Genomic DNA, 12,274 nt, shown 5'->3' on the forward strand with positions numbered 1-12,274 from the left:
CAAAATAAATGCAACAGTCAGATGGAAATCAGAGTCCCATTTTAAAGGGGTGCCATCTAGGACACAGTGAAATGCTGCTAGACCCTCTTGTGTCTGCTCTAACGGTGCATTTCTTTACTCTCTCCCACTGTGCACAGAGTCGGAGTTCTCCACATGCTGTGCTGAAAATGGTCCTTCCAAGTCTATGACATCATAATCAAGATTCTGGTCAAGCTAAAACCAAAACAACAACAATCATCATCATCATCATCATCATCACCATCATCCTCATCCCACCTGCATACCTATCACTGATCAGCTTGTCTGGAGACACAGGACTATGAAACTCCATCAGTGGAGACAATGAGCATAAGCTCAGATGTCTTAGTCACAGAGATCTACAGGGAGAGCCACGGTGAAGCAACACATGGACATAACAACTTTCTCACAGGGTCCAAGGTTTTCTAGTAGAAAGAGAAGAACTGGATAATTAAACTGCTAGCAATTCAGTCCCATAGGACTAATGAAAAGGGCATTTGACAACGTTAATATTTGCTGTTATGTTTGGTCTTGGTCACACAGCTCTTGGTTTCTTATTCTCTCTGTGTGTGTCTCTGTCTCATGTGTGTGTGTGTGGTGTGCAACAGTTAAAGAAAAAAGTCATGAGCTTTAAAGAGAGCAAGGGCAGGTTTTTTTGGATTTGGAAAGAGGAAAATAATGTAATTATACTATAATTTTAAAAAATTAGAAATATTTTTTAAAAAAACCAAAGGAACTTGCACAAGCATCAAGCATCTAGAATAGGGACATCAAAGCCCTACCATTTTAAGCAGCTCTGTCTCATAACTGCTTGTCACAGCGGCTATAGCAAACTAATACACCCTTTTCTGTTGCTAGGAGAGGCCACTTGTTTGTCCCAGCCGCCTGGCTAGCTTAGCCCTGAAATAACCACACAAAAACTGTATTAATAAATCACTGCTTGGTCCATTAGCTCTAGTTTCTTATTGGCTAATTCTTACCTCTTAATTTAACCCATTTCTATTACTCTGTGTATCGCCACAGGACAGTGGCTTACCGGGTAAAATTCCCAGCGTCTGTCTCTGGTGGATCCATGGCATATCTCCGACTCTGCCTTCTTTCTCCCAGCATTCCCTTTAATTTTCTCTGTCTACCTAAGTTCTGTCCTATCAAGGGCCCAAAGCAGTTTCTTTATTAATCAATGAAAGCAACACAAAGACAGAAGGCCCTCCTACACCACGTTGCTCCACCCTGACCACAACAGTGAGATGACAGACAGCAGCACAGGTTAACAGGACACAGAGCCTGGATGTTTCAAAACATCAAAGACCCCCCCACTACTGTTGATCACTATGCTCCTTAGCACTAAGGACATGAAAGGCACATAACAGGTTGTCTCTTTTTTTCCTTCAGTGAGTGGTTGGATGTATTTAACAATAATAAAAATATTAATATATATAATATGTAATATATATATGTTAACTTTAACTTTTCTTTCAATTTTGGAGGTTAGATACCATTAACTTCACTTTTTTAAACACATAAACAATAATTTGAGGGAAAACAATATATGGGGTTAGCCAACTTCAAAGTTAAACACCTTCAGACTGAGTTCTGTCCCTGCCATTTGGTCATATTGGGACTTTGAATGGGCTAACATAAACAAACTTCACTTCCTTCATCTGTGAAATAAGGACAGTAAGACATACTTCAAGACATGATCTCAAGAATTAACGAAGAATTTACAGCTGTCAGGCAGCTGGTACTAAATCAAGGTTACACATATTAATAAGCAAACTCTCCTCTGTTAACTCTAAAATTCAACCGTATCTTGTAGAACAAGCCACAAGGTTGGACTTAGTTTTTGTCACCCGATCAACGACTGATAATTAAAACTCGGCTTTTATTAATAAAGATGCAAGCTTCTCGTCTCTTTTCTGGTGGGTGTACTGTCTTCTGAAACAGTGAGCAGCCGTAGCTGGGAAGGATGAAATGGAAACCAGCATCCGGTCCACTGACTCACAGTTCTTGTTTTGCAGAAGGTTAGTAAGCAAGTCCTTGAGTACACAGAGATCCGTCTCAGTGAACAGGAGACCAGCCAAAAGCACTGGGACTTTGACCTTCTTAGGAGAGCCTTTCCAAGTCTCTCTCAAAGAGAAAGACGGAGTTCCTGGATATCAGAATATCTGTGTATGTTCCTCTGGAATATAAACATAAACCTCTTAGTTTATCTCATCTATTTTATGCTAAGATGAAAATGTTGAAATGCCTCCGTGACAAACAAGCACCCAGCTGCCTGTGGTCAAATAATCTCTCATAAAAACGATGAAGAGCAATTTTCTATGTCTTCTAGGTAAATAGATGCAGACTAGGGTAGGCATGAGTAACATCCAAGCTCAAAACTTCAGTCTGCTTGAATTTTTAAAATCAAGCAAAACACTTGAAATCCAAACCTGTAGTAAATTTGGTTCTCTTGAAGTTTAAGCAAGTGCATATGCAGGGCACATTTATCAAACTGGACGAAGAATTTTGTCAGTTGTCTCCCTTTTCACATTCACTTCCTATCTGAAAAGAAGATGTCACACAGCACATGTAACTATTCAACTAAAATAAGAACCAAAAAACCCATCATTTCAAGCTGAAATAATGATTTCTCTCTTTTTAAATCAGGAAACAAGTCTCTTCCAATTGTGATTCAGTTCATGCCCCAAATAGAGCCCTCCTCCAAAGGTTATAGAAAGTCAGTTCTCTCAAAGAATTGCGACTTGGCTACTTATCAACATTTTCTTGCTGAACGTGGAAAATGGATATTTGACAGCAAATTTGGGTATAGAAATAAACATTTAGGGTGCATCTACAGAGGAGTACATATTACGTAGTGCTGTTAATAGACTGCTGTAGGGGCTGTCTGTGGGATGAACGCAAAAAGTAAAACTTTCTGGGCAAAAAGACCCAGAATGGGGAGTAGGGTTTCAAAAGCCAGTGAAAAAGTCAGAGACAGTCCCTGTTCCCACTGTTAGGAGTCCTAAAAGAAGACAAAGCTAGACAATTGTAACATATATGCACAGTGCCTGGGTAAGTCCCATGCAGACCCCCTGGTTGTCGGTTCAGTCTCTGTGAGCCAGTATGAGGGGAGGTGCTTAGTCTTACTGAAACTTGATATGACATGTTTTTTTAATGCTTATTAGAGAAATTCCCATTTCTGGATGGAGACAAAAGAGGCAGGTATCGGGGAGAGGTGAAAGAGGCACTGGAAGAAGAGGATGGGGGAGGTTGTGACCAGGAAATAAAATAAACAGATGAATTAAAAAATAAATAATTAAATAAATAGAATAAATAAAAATAATAAATAAATAGATGAATTAAAAAAGATTTTAAAAAGTAAAATTTGAGAGTAAACCTTTAGAGGTTCTCTTTAATGTTTTCTTTATTTCTCTCTACATTTGTCTGTTATATTTCTATATCTCCAACATCTATACTTGCAAACAGCAAGTCAATATTTTGAGCAGATACCCCAAGGAACATTTATGGATTCCACTCCAACTTACACGTATTAAGCTTTAACGACCTTTAGAGAAAAAATATTTATATTAGCTTCCCAAATCTCTTTTTTTTTTCCAAGCCAAACTGTATCCAGCTTTATTAAAGACACTTTCCATAAACAATCATGGTTTTCCAGGCAGAACATGGGCAGGCAATCAGTAACGGTATACAAGAACTTCCAAACTCCCTTCTTGTATCGACTACCAAAATCAGAAAGCCACTATAAAAACCGGTGAGTCTTCATTGGAATCTCTGAAAAGGGGGAGGAGCTTAGAGTGAGGGCTGACATTTCACATTGAGGATGTTGTTTCACAACTTTTCAGAAGCCGACCCTGACTTTCAGGAAATGAAATGAAAATGGCAGAATTATCAATCTGCAGATCCACAATCTTCTGTAAAAGGAACCACTGTGCTTTTGAGGACACTCAGTGATATCACTGCAAAGTCCAGATTGCCCAACAGACTGGCAAAACCAATTTTGGGGATCAGGTTCCAACAGGTCTCTGGTCTTAAGGGAGTTAAGTCTATGTTGATGGTACAGGGGGAGGAGACTATAAAAACGAACTTAGTTCTCCCACACAAGGCATGTTGTGCCATGGTGGCCACATATGTCAACATGTCCCCAGGACGTCTCTCCTGGGAGCCAAGAGGAGTCTTTCAAAATTATCAGGGAAAGATGTTTTCCATCATGAACCATCATTCATCCAGCTTGGGAGACACTGCTAGTGACACATGTTCCTCCCCACCCAAAACAATGAAGTGTTCTGTGTGCTAACAACATAGCTTAAAAAAAAAAAAAGGTAAAACAAAATTCTGCATTTTTATAAAACTTGATAAAAAATAGTATTTCAAACTGTGCAGTCACCAGAAGTACACAGTTATCAAAAACGCACACATTTCACTTGGCGTCTCCAGCACCTTCAGCTTTTTGTGCCTGGTCTGTTTTGGCGTCTCCATTCTCTGCAGGATTATTGGCATCCTTACCAGCATCGGCCTTCCCCTTCTTTTCCTTGGGTACCTTCTCTCCCTTCTTTGCAGGGACCTTTTTAGGCTTGGGCTCTGGCTTTGGAGGTGCAGGTTTAGCGGACAACCTTGCCGATCTTCTCTGTGGCTCGTCCTTCACCTTGGCTTTATTTCCTTTAGTATCTCCTTCAGCCTTTCTTTTGGGCATGGCGGCGGCGGGGGGGGGGGGGGGAACGGAGGGGGGGGACGTGGACTCTGAACGCAGGGCTGCAGCAGTTCGGGGCTCGGGTCCGTCCGGGGGTCGTTCTCGCTGCTTCTTCACACTGCTCCTAGCTTCCCAAATCTTTACTTTTGACCCTACAAATGGCCTAAAAGAAAGTCAGCCTTTTTTCCCCCAGTTTCTCGTTCACAAATGGTTTCTATTTCTCTAGGGGATTCACAGACGAATTAATTCTGTGAAAAACATCACCTAAGGATTTATTATGCTCATCTTTGTCTGCCAGGAATAAATGAGTGAATAAATGAGTGACCATCCCCTCACGTGCTCTTCAACAACAGTGTTGACAGTCAAGAAATTCAAGAACTTTGCTACTGCTGTGGTCACTGCTGAAGAAGGCACTTTGTCTCACAGAAACCCATGGACAAGCCAATGCTGGAGATGGAGTGAAAAGATTCTACAGCAAAGTTTATTCATTGCTACAGTTGTGGTAAACAATAAGACCCCAAATTTGTGTTAATCCTTTACACTGACAATATGAATTTACCTCATATGGGAACAAGACTGAAAATGAAATGAAGATTAATGACATTTAAATTAAAGATCTTTTCCAATGAATCTTTGCTATACAGCTGAGGTCCGAGTTAAAGTGTGATATGACAAAGGAAGAAGGATTAGAAATACAGCATTACTGGCTTTGGAGTCAGGACCTCCTTTGACCTTTCATTAAGAATACAGATTTTGCACACACACACACACACACACACACACACACACACACACACACACACACACACACCAGGCTCCATACTAGTACCCACAGAAGAGCAACTTTACCGGAGGCCAGAGTGATCCTAAGGACCCCAGATAATAAACTGTCCACTACCCACTAAATCCCTTTAAGACTGTCCAATAAGCCAAAGCTGTATTTCTATTTTGGGGCCTTATATCCTACTCCAGAACTTTGAAGAAGGCTTCCACTTTATCAGATCTAGGAACTGCCAGGCAGAATCTAGGAACTCCAAACTACAACCGCCCTTGGGCTCCATATCCAGGCCTGCAACTTCTGAAGCAGACTTCAGTTTTATGGGCACACAGTCCAGATCCCTAGACTTCAACCCTGATAACTCTGCTAGAGGCCAGGCTGGTCCTAGGGACCCCAGAAGCCAGACCAGTTCTTATAAGCAGAGATGGCTGATTCATTTTCTGGCCACCCAGACCCAAATAATCTCACAGAAACTATCTTAATTAATTACAACACTGTCTGACCTGTAGCTTAGGAGTATTCCTAACTAGCTCTTGCATCTTAAATTAACCCATTTCTATTAGTCAATGTATCATTATGAGACTGTGGGCTACTAGTAAAATTCCATTGTCGGTCTCCTTCAGCAGTTACATGATGTCTCCCTGACTCTCCTTTCTCCCTGCATTCAATTTAGTTTTCCCTGACTAGCTCTGTTTTGCTATAGGCAAAAGTGGCTTCTTTATTAACCAATGGTAATAAAACATATTCATAGCAAACAGAGGGGAACTCCACATCATTTTCCCTTTTCTGTCTAAATAAAAAGAAAGTTTTTAACTTTAACAGTAAAATTACATCTAACAAAACAAGTATCGAGCAAGAACTACAGTTACAATATTTCTTTGTGAGCTAAAGTTTCAAAGCTAAATTACCTTCTGTCTCAAAACTAAGAAAAGTTATAACTACCTGCATTCAACGCCATCAAAGACCCCAGAAGGATATAATATTATCTAAAGATATAATAAGTATTCAATATTGTCCCACATTGGGCACCAAATTGTAGTTGTACCAAAGAATTTCACAATAGCCCAAAATAGAGTATAATAAAGTTTTATTTATTTGGAGATAAACTCACAGTAAGAGTAGCAATCCGCAGTCCTCTGCATGTACTGGGAACTGGAACTGAATCCAGCTGTTTCTGTCATTACTCACATGTTTTTAGAAATCTCTTGCTTACACCTCCTGCTTATTCAGTTACTATTATTTCCTTCTTGGATCTCAGAGACAGTTGAGGATTAAATAGTTATAGTTTATCAGACACAGAAATAAAATTATGATAGAGAATAAATTAAGTTCAAGACTTTGGACTCACCAAGATAGGATAAATATGGAGTATTTTCTCTGAATTTTTCAAATGCAAATAAACTAGACATTGGTGATGTATTTATTGCCAGTATATATACTGTATATAGTCATTTGTTGTATATAGTCTTTCTTATAATATTTATAGCCTCCCTTTTTATTTTAGACAAAAAGGAGAAAGGAAATGTACTGATATTTTATTTGTATTTTAATAAATAAAGCTTTCCTGAAGATCAGAGAACAAAATATCCCCACTGGTCAGCCTTACAGATTAGAAAGTCTGTAATTTAAATATGTTTATTTAAATAATTTAAATAAACCAATAAACCCCTTAAGGACATAAAAGTAGTCCTTACGTTCTCCAAACACCCCCAAAATAAGCTCAGGGTCAGACAAATTTAATGCAGAATTTTTCCAGACCTTCAAAGGTAATCTAATGATAATACCCTTCAAATTATTCCAAAAAATAGAAACAGAAGGAACATTGTCAAGTTCTTTCTATGAGACCATAGTCAACCTGATAACCAAACCACGTAATGACTAAACAAAGAAAGAGAATAATTATAGACCAATCTCTCTCATGAACATTGATGCAAAAGTATTCCAAATAAAATCCAAGAAAGAATATATGAAAAAATTATCTACCATGATCAAGTAGGCTTCATCCCAGAGATATAAAGATGACTCAACATATGAAAATCTGTCAATGCAATTCACCATATAAACAAAGTGAAACACACATACACACACACACGTGCAAACACAATCATCTTGTTAGATGGTGGAAAAGCCTTTGACAAAATTCAACACCCCCCATGATAAAAGTCTTGAAGAGATCAGGACACAAGGAATGTATCTAAACATAATAAAATCAATACACAGCAAGTTGATTGCCAACATTAAATTAAATGGAAAGAAACTCATAGCCATTCCACTAAAATCAGGAACAAGACAAAGATGTCCACTCTCTCCACACCTAATTAATATAGAACTTGAAGTACTAGCCAGAACCATAGGACAACTAAAGGAACTTAAAAGTATACAAATCAGAAAGGAAGAAGTCAAAGTATTGTTATTTACAGATGATATGATATTATGCTATTCATTAGCAACACCAAAGTTTATTCACTGGAATTCCTACAGCTGATAAATACCTCTAGTCAAGTGACTGGATACAAGATTAACAACAGCAACAACAACAACAACAACAACAAAAACCAGTAGCCCCCTTATGTACAAGCAATGGGCTGAGAAAGAAATCAGAGAAACAATACCTTTTCAAAGTCCTCAAATAATATAAAATATCTTGTTATAACTCTAACTAAGTAAGTGAAAGATCTGTGTGACAAAACTGCAAGTTTTTGAAGAAAGAAATTGAAGAAGATAGCAGAAGATGGAAAGCATAATCCTGTGCTCATGGATCAGTAGGATTAATGCAGTAAAAATGACCATCTTACCAAAAACAACCTGCAGAGTCAATGCAACCCCCATCAGTATTCCAACATAATTCTTTAAAAGAACAATACTCAACTTCATATGGAGAAACAAAACAAAAACCCAGGATAGCTAAAATAATCCTATACAATAAAAGAACTTCTGGAAGTATCACCACTCCTGACTTCAAACTCTACTACAGAGCTATATTAATAATATTAGCATGAAAACAGACTGAAGACCCAAACATAAAACTGCACACCTACAGACACCCAATTTTCAACAAAGAAGCCAATTAAACAAAAGAAAAAAGAAAGAATCTTCAACAAATGATGCTGGTCTAACCAGATCATGGCATGTAGAAGAATGCAAATAGATCCATATATATATCACCATTCACAAAACTCAAGTCCAAGTGGCTCAAATATGTTAACATAAATCCAGATACACCGAACCTGATAAAAGAGAAAATGGGAAATAATCTCAAACATATTCACACAGGAAACAATTTCCTGAACGGAACACCAACAGCACAGGCACTAAAATCAACAATTGATAAATGGGACCTCAAGAAAATGAAAGGTTTCTATAAAGTAAAAGACACTGTCAATAGGAAAGCAACAGCCTAGTGGGAAAAGGTCTTCACCAATCCCACACCCAAATGAGGGCTGATTTCTATAGTCTATAAAGAACTTAAGAAACTAGATTCAACAAACCTAATCCAATTTAAAAATGGGGTACAGGTATAAACAGACAATCTCAAATGGCTGAGAAATACTTAAGGAGCTGTAAAACATCCTTAATCAATAGAGAAATGAAAATCAAAAGGACTCTCAGATTCCTTTTTACATCTATCAGAATGGTTAAGAACAAAACACATGTGACAGCTCATGCTGAAGAGGATGTGAAGCAAGGGGAACACTTCTCCATTCCTGACGGGCACACAAGCTTCTACAGCCACTTTGGAAGTCAGTTTGATGGTTTCTCAGAAAACTGGGTGTCGATCTACCACAAGATCCTTGGATAAAATCACACTTGGGCATATACTCAAATGGTGTCCAATCATACCACAAGGACACTTGCTCAGCTGTCTTCATTGCACCTTTATTTGTAGTAGCCAGAAACTGGTAACAACCTATGTGTCCCGCAACTAAAGACTGGATAAAGAAAATGTGGTGTATTTACACATGGAGTATTACTCAGCTTTTAAAAACAATGACCTCATGAAATTTGTAGGCAAATGGAGAGAACTAGAAAAAGATCATCCCGAGTGAAGTAATTGAGACCAAGAAAAAGAAACATGGTATGTAATCACCAATAATTGGATATTAGCTGTAAAATAAAGGATAGCTATACTATAGTCCACGACCCAGAGAGACTAGGTAACAAATGAGGGAATTACTGGAACTTTCTGGGAAGGTGAAATAGAAGAGATTTCCTGAGTGGAGTGAGGGCAGGTGCAAATGTGAACATGACCAGTCAGGTTGTGGGGGAATATAGGAAGAGAGTACTGAAAGAGATTACTAGAAAGTGGAGTGCATTTCAGGGTCAGGTAAAAACCCAACCCAAGGGAATCTCCCAGAAATCTCCAAGGATGATCCTAGCTGAGATTCCTAGCAATAGCGGAAATGTAGCCTAAACTGGCCATCTCCTGTGACCATATGTGCCTAGTCCAACTGTCATCAGAGAAGCTTCATCCAACAACTGATGGACACAGATGCAGAGCCACAGCCAAACATTAGGCAGAGCTTGGGGATCTTGCAGAAGAAGGGCAGAACCAGACGGGTAAGAACCAGAGGGGTCAAGGACACCACATGAAAACTCACAGAACCAACTTAATGGTGCTCATAGAGACTGAGCTGCCAGTCAGGGAGCCTGTGAGGGGCTGGCCTAGGTACTCAGCATGTATGTTATAGCTGTATAGCTTACTCTTCATGTGAAACTCCTAACAGTAGGAACAGGGGCTGTTTCTGACTCTTTTACTGGCTTTTGTGATCCTACTTCTCATACTGGATTGCCTTGACCAGTCTTAATACGTGAGGAAGTGCTTAGTCTTGCTGCATGTTTTGTTGGTGTTCATGGGAGACCTGCCAGAAATGCAGGAGGATTAGATTGGAGGATGGGAACAGAGTTGGGTTTGGGGAGTGACTGAGTGGAGGGGAGGGAAGAGGAGCTGCAACTGGGGCCAGGAAGTAAACTAAATAAATAAGTAACTTTTTGAGAGAATGCAGTCTTGTGTGCATACTGACTTTATCAAGTGTTTGACTTACCCAGGGAAACACAGAGCAATAATTTGAATAATTTTTAATCCCTTAACTTTTCGAAGATTTATAAAACAGTAATAGGGAAGTGATATGTGGTTATCTTAGTAGAGCATTTCCTCTTCGTCTCTCAGTCATGTGGGGGTGGCTACAACTTGCATTCCCCCACTTTCTGCTAGCTCCTGGCCTTGGTGTCCAAGAGCAGCATGCCATGGCAAGACATTTCTTCCCTCTCCAGTTTGCTGAGACAGCGGTGTTTATCATTCAGCAGGTGATGGTTATTTCTAGGCATTTACCTCGTTCCCTAGAGGACAACTTTACCTGCGGTGGGTTTGGGGGAGGGGGGTGAGTGTTGGTAACAGACAGAAGTAGTAAACTTGATTTCCAACGTAGTACTGCATTCTGCATTTTACCCTTCATTTTTCTTCTATCGTCTTTTCTATTTTTCTTTTCCTAATTTAATTTTGACCAAAATTAGGATAACCACTAATTTAGAAACATACCTATTAGGATCATGAATTGTCACTAAAATATAAACTTCAGAGAACTATACTGAGCAAATGAAATTACTCTTAAACATCACATAAAATACCACTGTTACAGATTCCTACAAGAAACTTCAGCCTCAATCTCTTCACAGTTTCTGTCTAGTCAGGACAGAAGAAAACTACTTACAGAAGATTTTAATGCAAAACTTGCTACTTCATTGGATTAAAATGTCATCCTTCTTGTTACAGACTAGAAGAAAAACTATGCTCTACTTTCAGAACATGTAGATTCTGTGTTCCTGAAGACTTGAGGGTCTACCGTTAAAGTCCACAGGTTTGTAGCAACTGTAAAGCTCCCTTTCTTTAACCTTCCACCGAGTTCCAGGTGGCTATTAGTGTACCACAAAGCCCTACAGTCAGCAGCTGGAGACTAAGTTGTCGTCTTAGTCCTTCTTGCCTTCTCCTTCGGAGCAGCCACCTCCCTGTCCTCCCAAACTTCCCTTCCTCTTTGGGGTGGATGCCTCCCTCATCCTACCAACCTTTCCTTTCATATTTCTATTTTTTCTTTGATTGGAAAAAGGTATTTTTCATATAGCATATGCTTTCCCTTCCCTCTGCTCTTCCCAGTTCCTCTTCTCTAGTCTATCTCTTAGTAGAAAATAAACAAGTATCTAAGAACTAATAATAAAATATAGCATATAGCATAATATAATAAGATAAAACAAAAACAAACAAATCAGAATAGGACAAAACAAAAAGAATGAAAAAATTCCCCCAGAAAAGGCACAAGAAACAGATACCAATGCAGAGACCCACTCATTTCCAGGGGAATCCCACAAAAACATTAGTGCAGAAGCCATAATGTGTACACACACAAAAGACCTGTGGGTAAAAGAATAAATTAATTAAAAATAAAACAAAAAAGATTTTTTTAGAAAAGGGACACCTGACACAAAATTTTGAGACAAGGAAACCCTTCAAAGATTTCTTTGTGTTCATTTCCTGTTGGCCTTGTACTTCTGGGCATGTAGAATTTGTTTCCCACTTGAGACTCCCTCAAAGGAAAGTAAATTTCTATTTACAAGTGGTTATCAATTGGAGATAGTGTCTGGGGTAGGCATGAGGGGCATGGTCTCCTCCTCCTTTCAGCTCTATGATGCCATCTGATGCAGACCTGTGCAGGCCCTGGGCATACTGTCATTCTCTGTGAGTTCTTTTGTTCATCAGTCTGTTGTTTTTATATTGAAAAGGAAAAAAGAAACGATAC

At 39.0% G+C, this 12,274-nt stretch overlaps 1 pseudogene; it reads right to left on the bottom strand.

Annotated features, from left to right (window-relative positions):
* Positions 1-4,341: 4,341 nt before the first annotated feature.
* On the bottom strand, positions 4,342-4,722 carry LOC148119600 (non-histone chromosomal protein HMG-17 pseudogene; annotated as a pseudogene).
* Positions 4,723-12,274: the final 7,552 nt, after the last annotated feature.

The sequence above is a fragment of the Myodes glareolus genome, chromosome 16 (genome assembly GCF_982192425.1).
Source record: "Myodes glareolus chromosome 16, mMyoGla1.1, whole genome shotgun sequence".
NCBI classification, from domain to species: Eukaryota; Metazoa; Chordata; class Mammalia; order Rodentia; family Cricetidae; genus Myodes; species Myodes glareolus.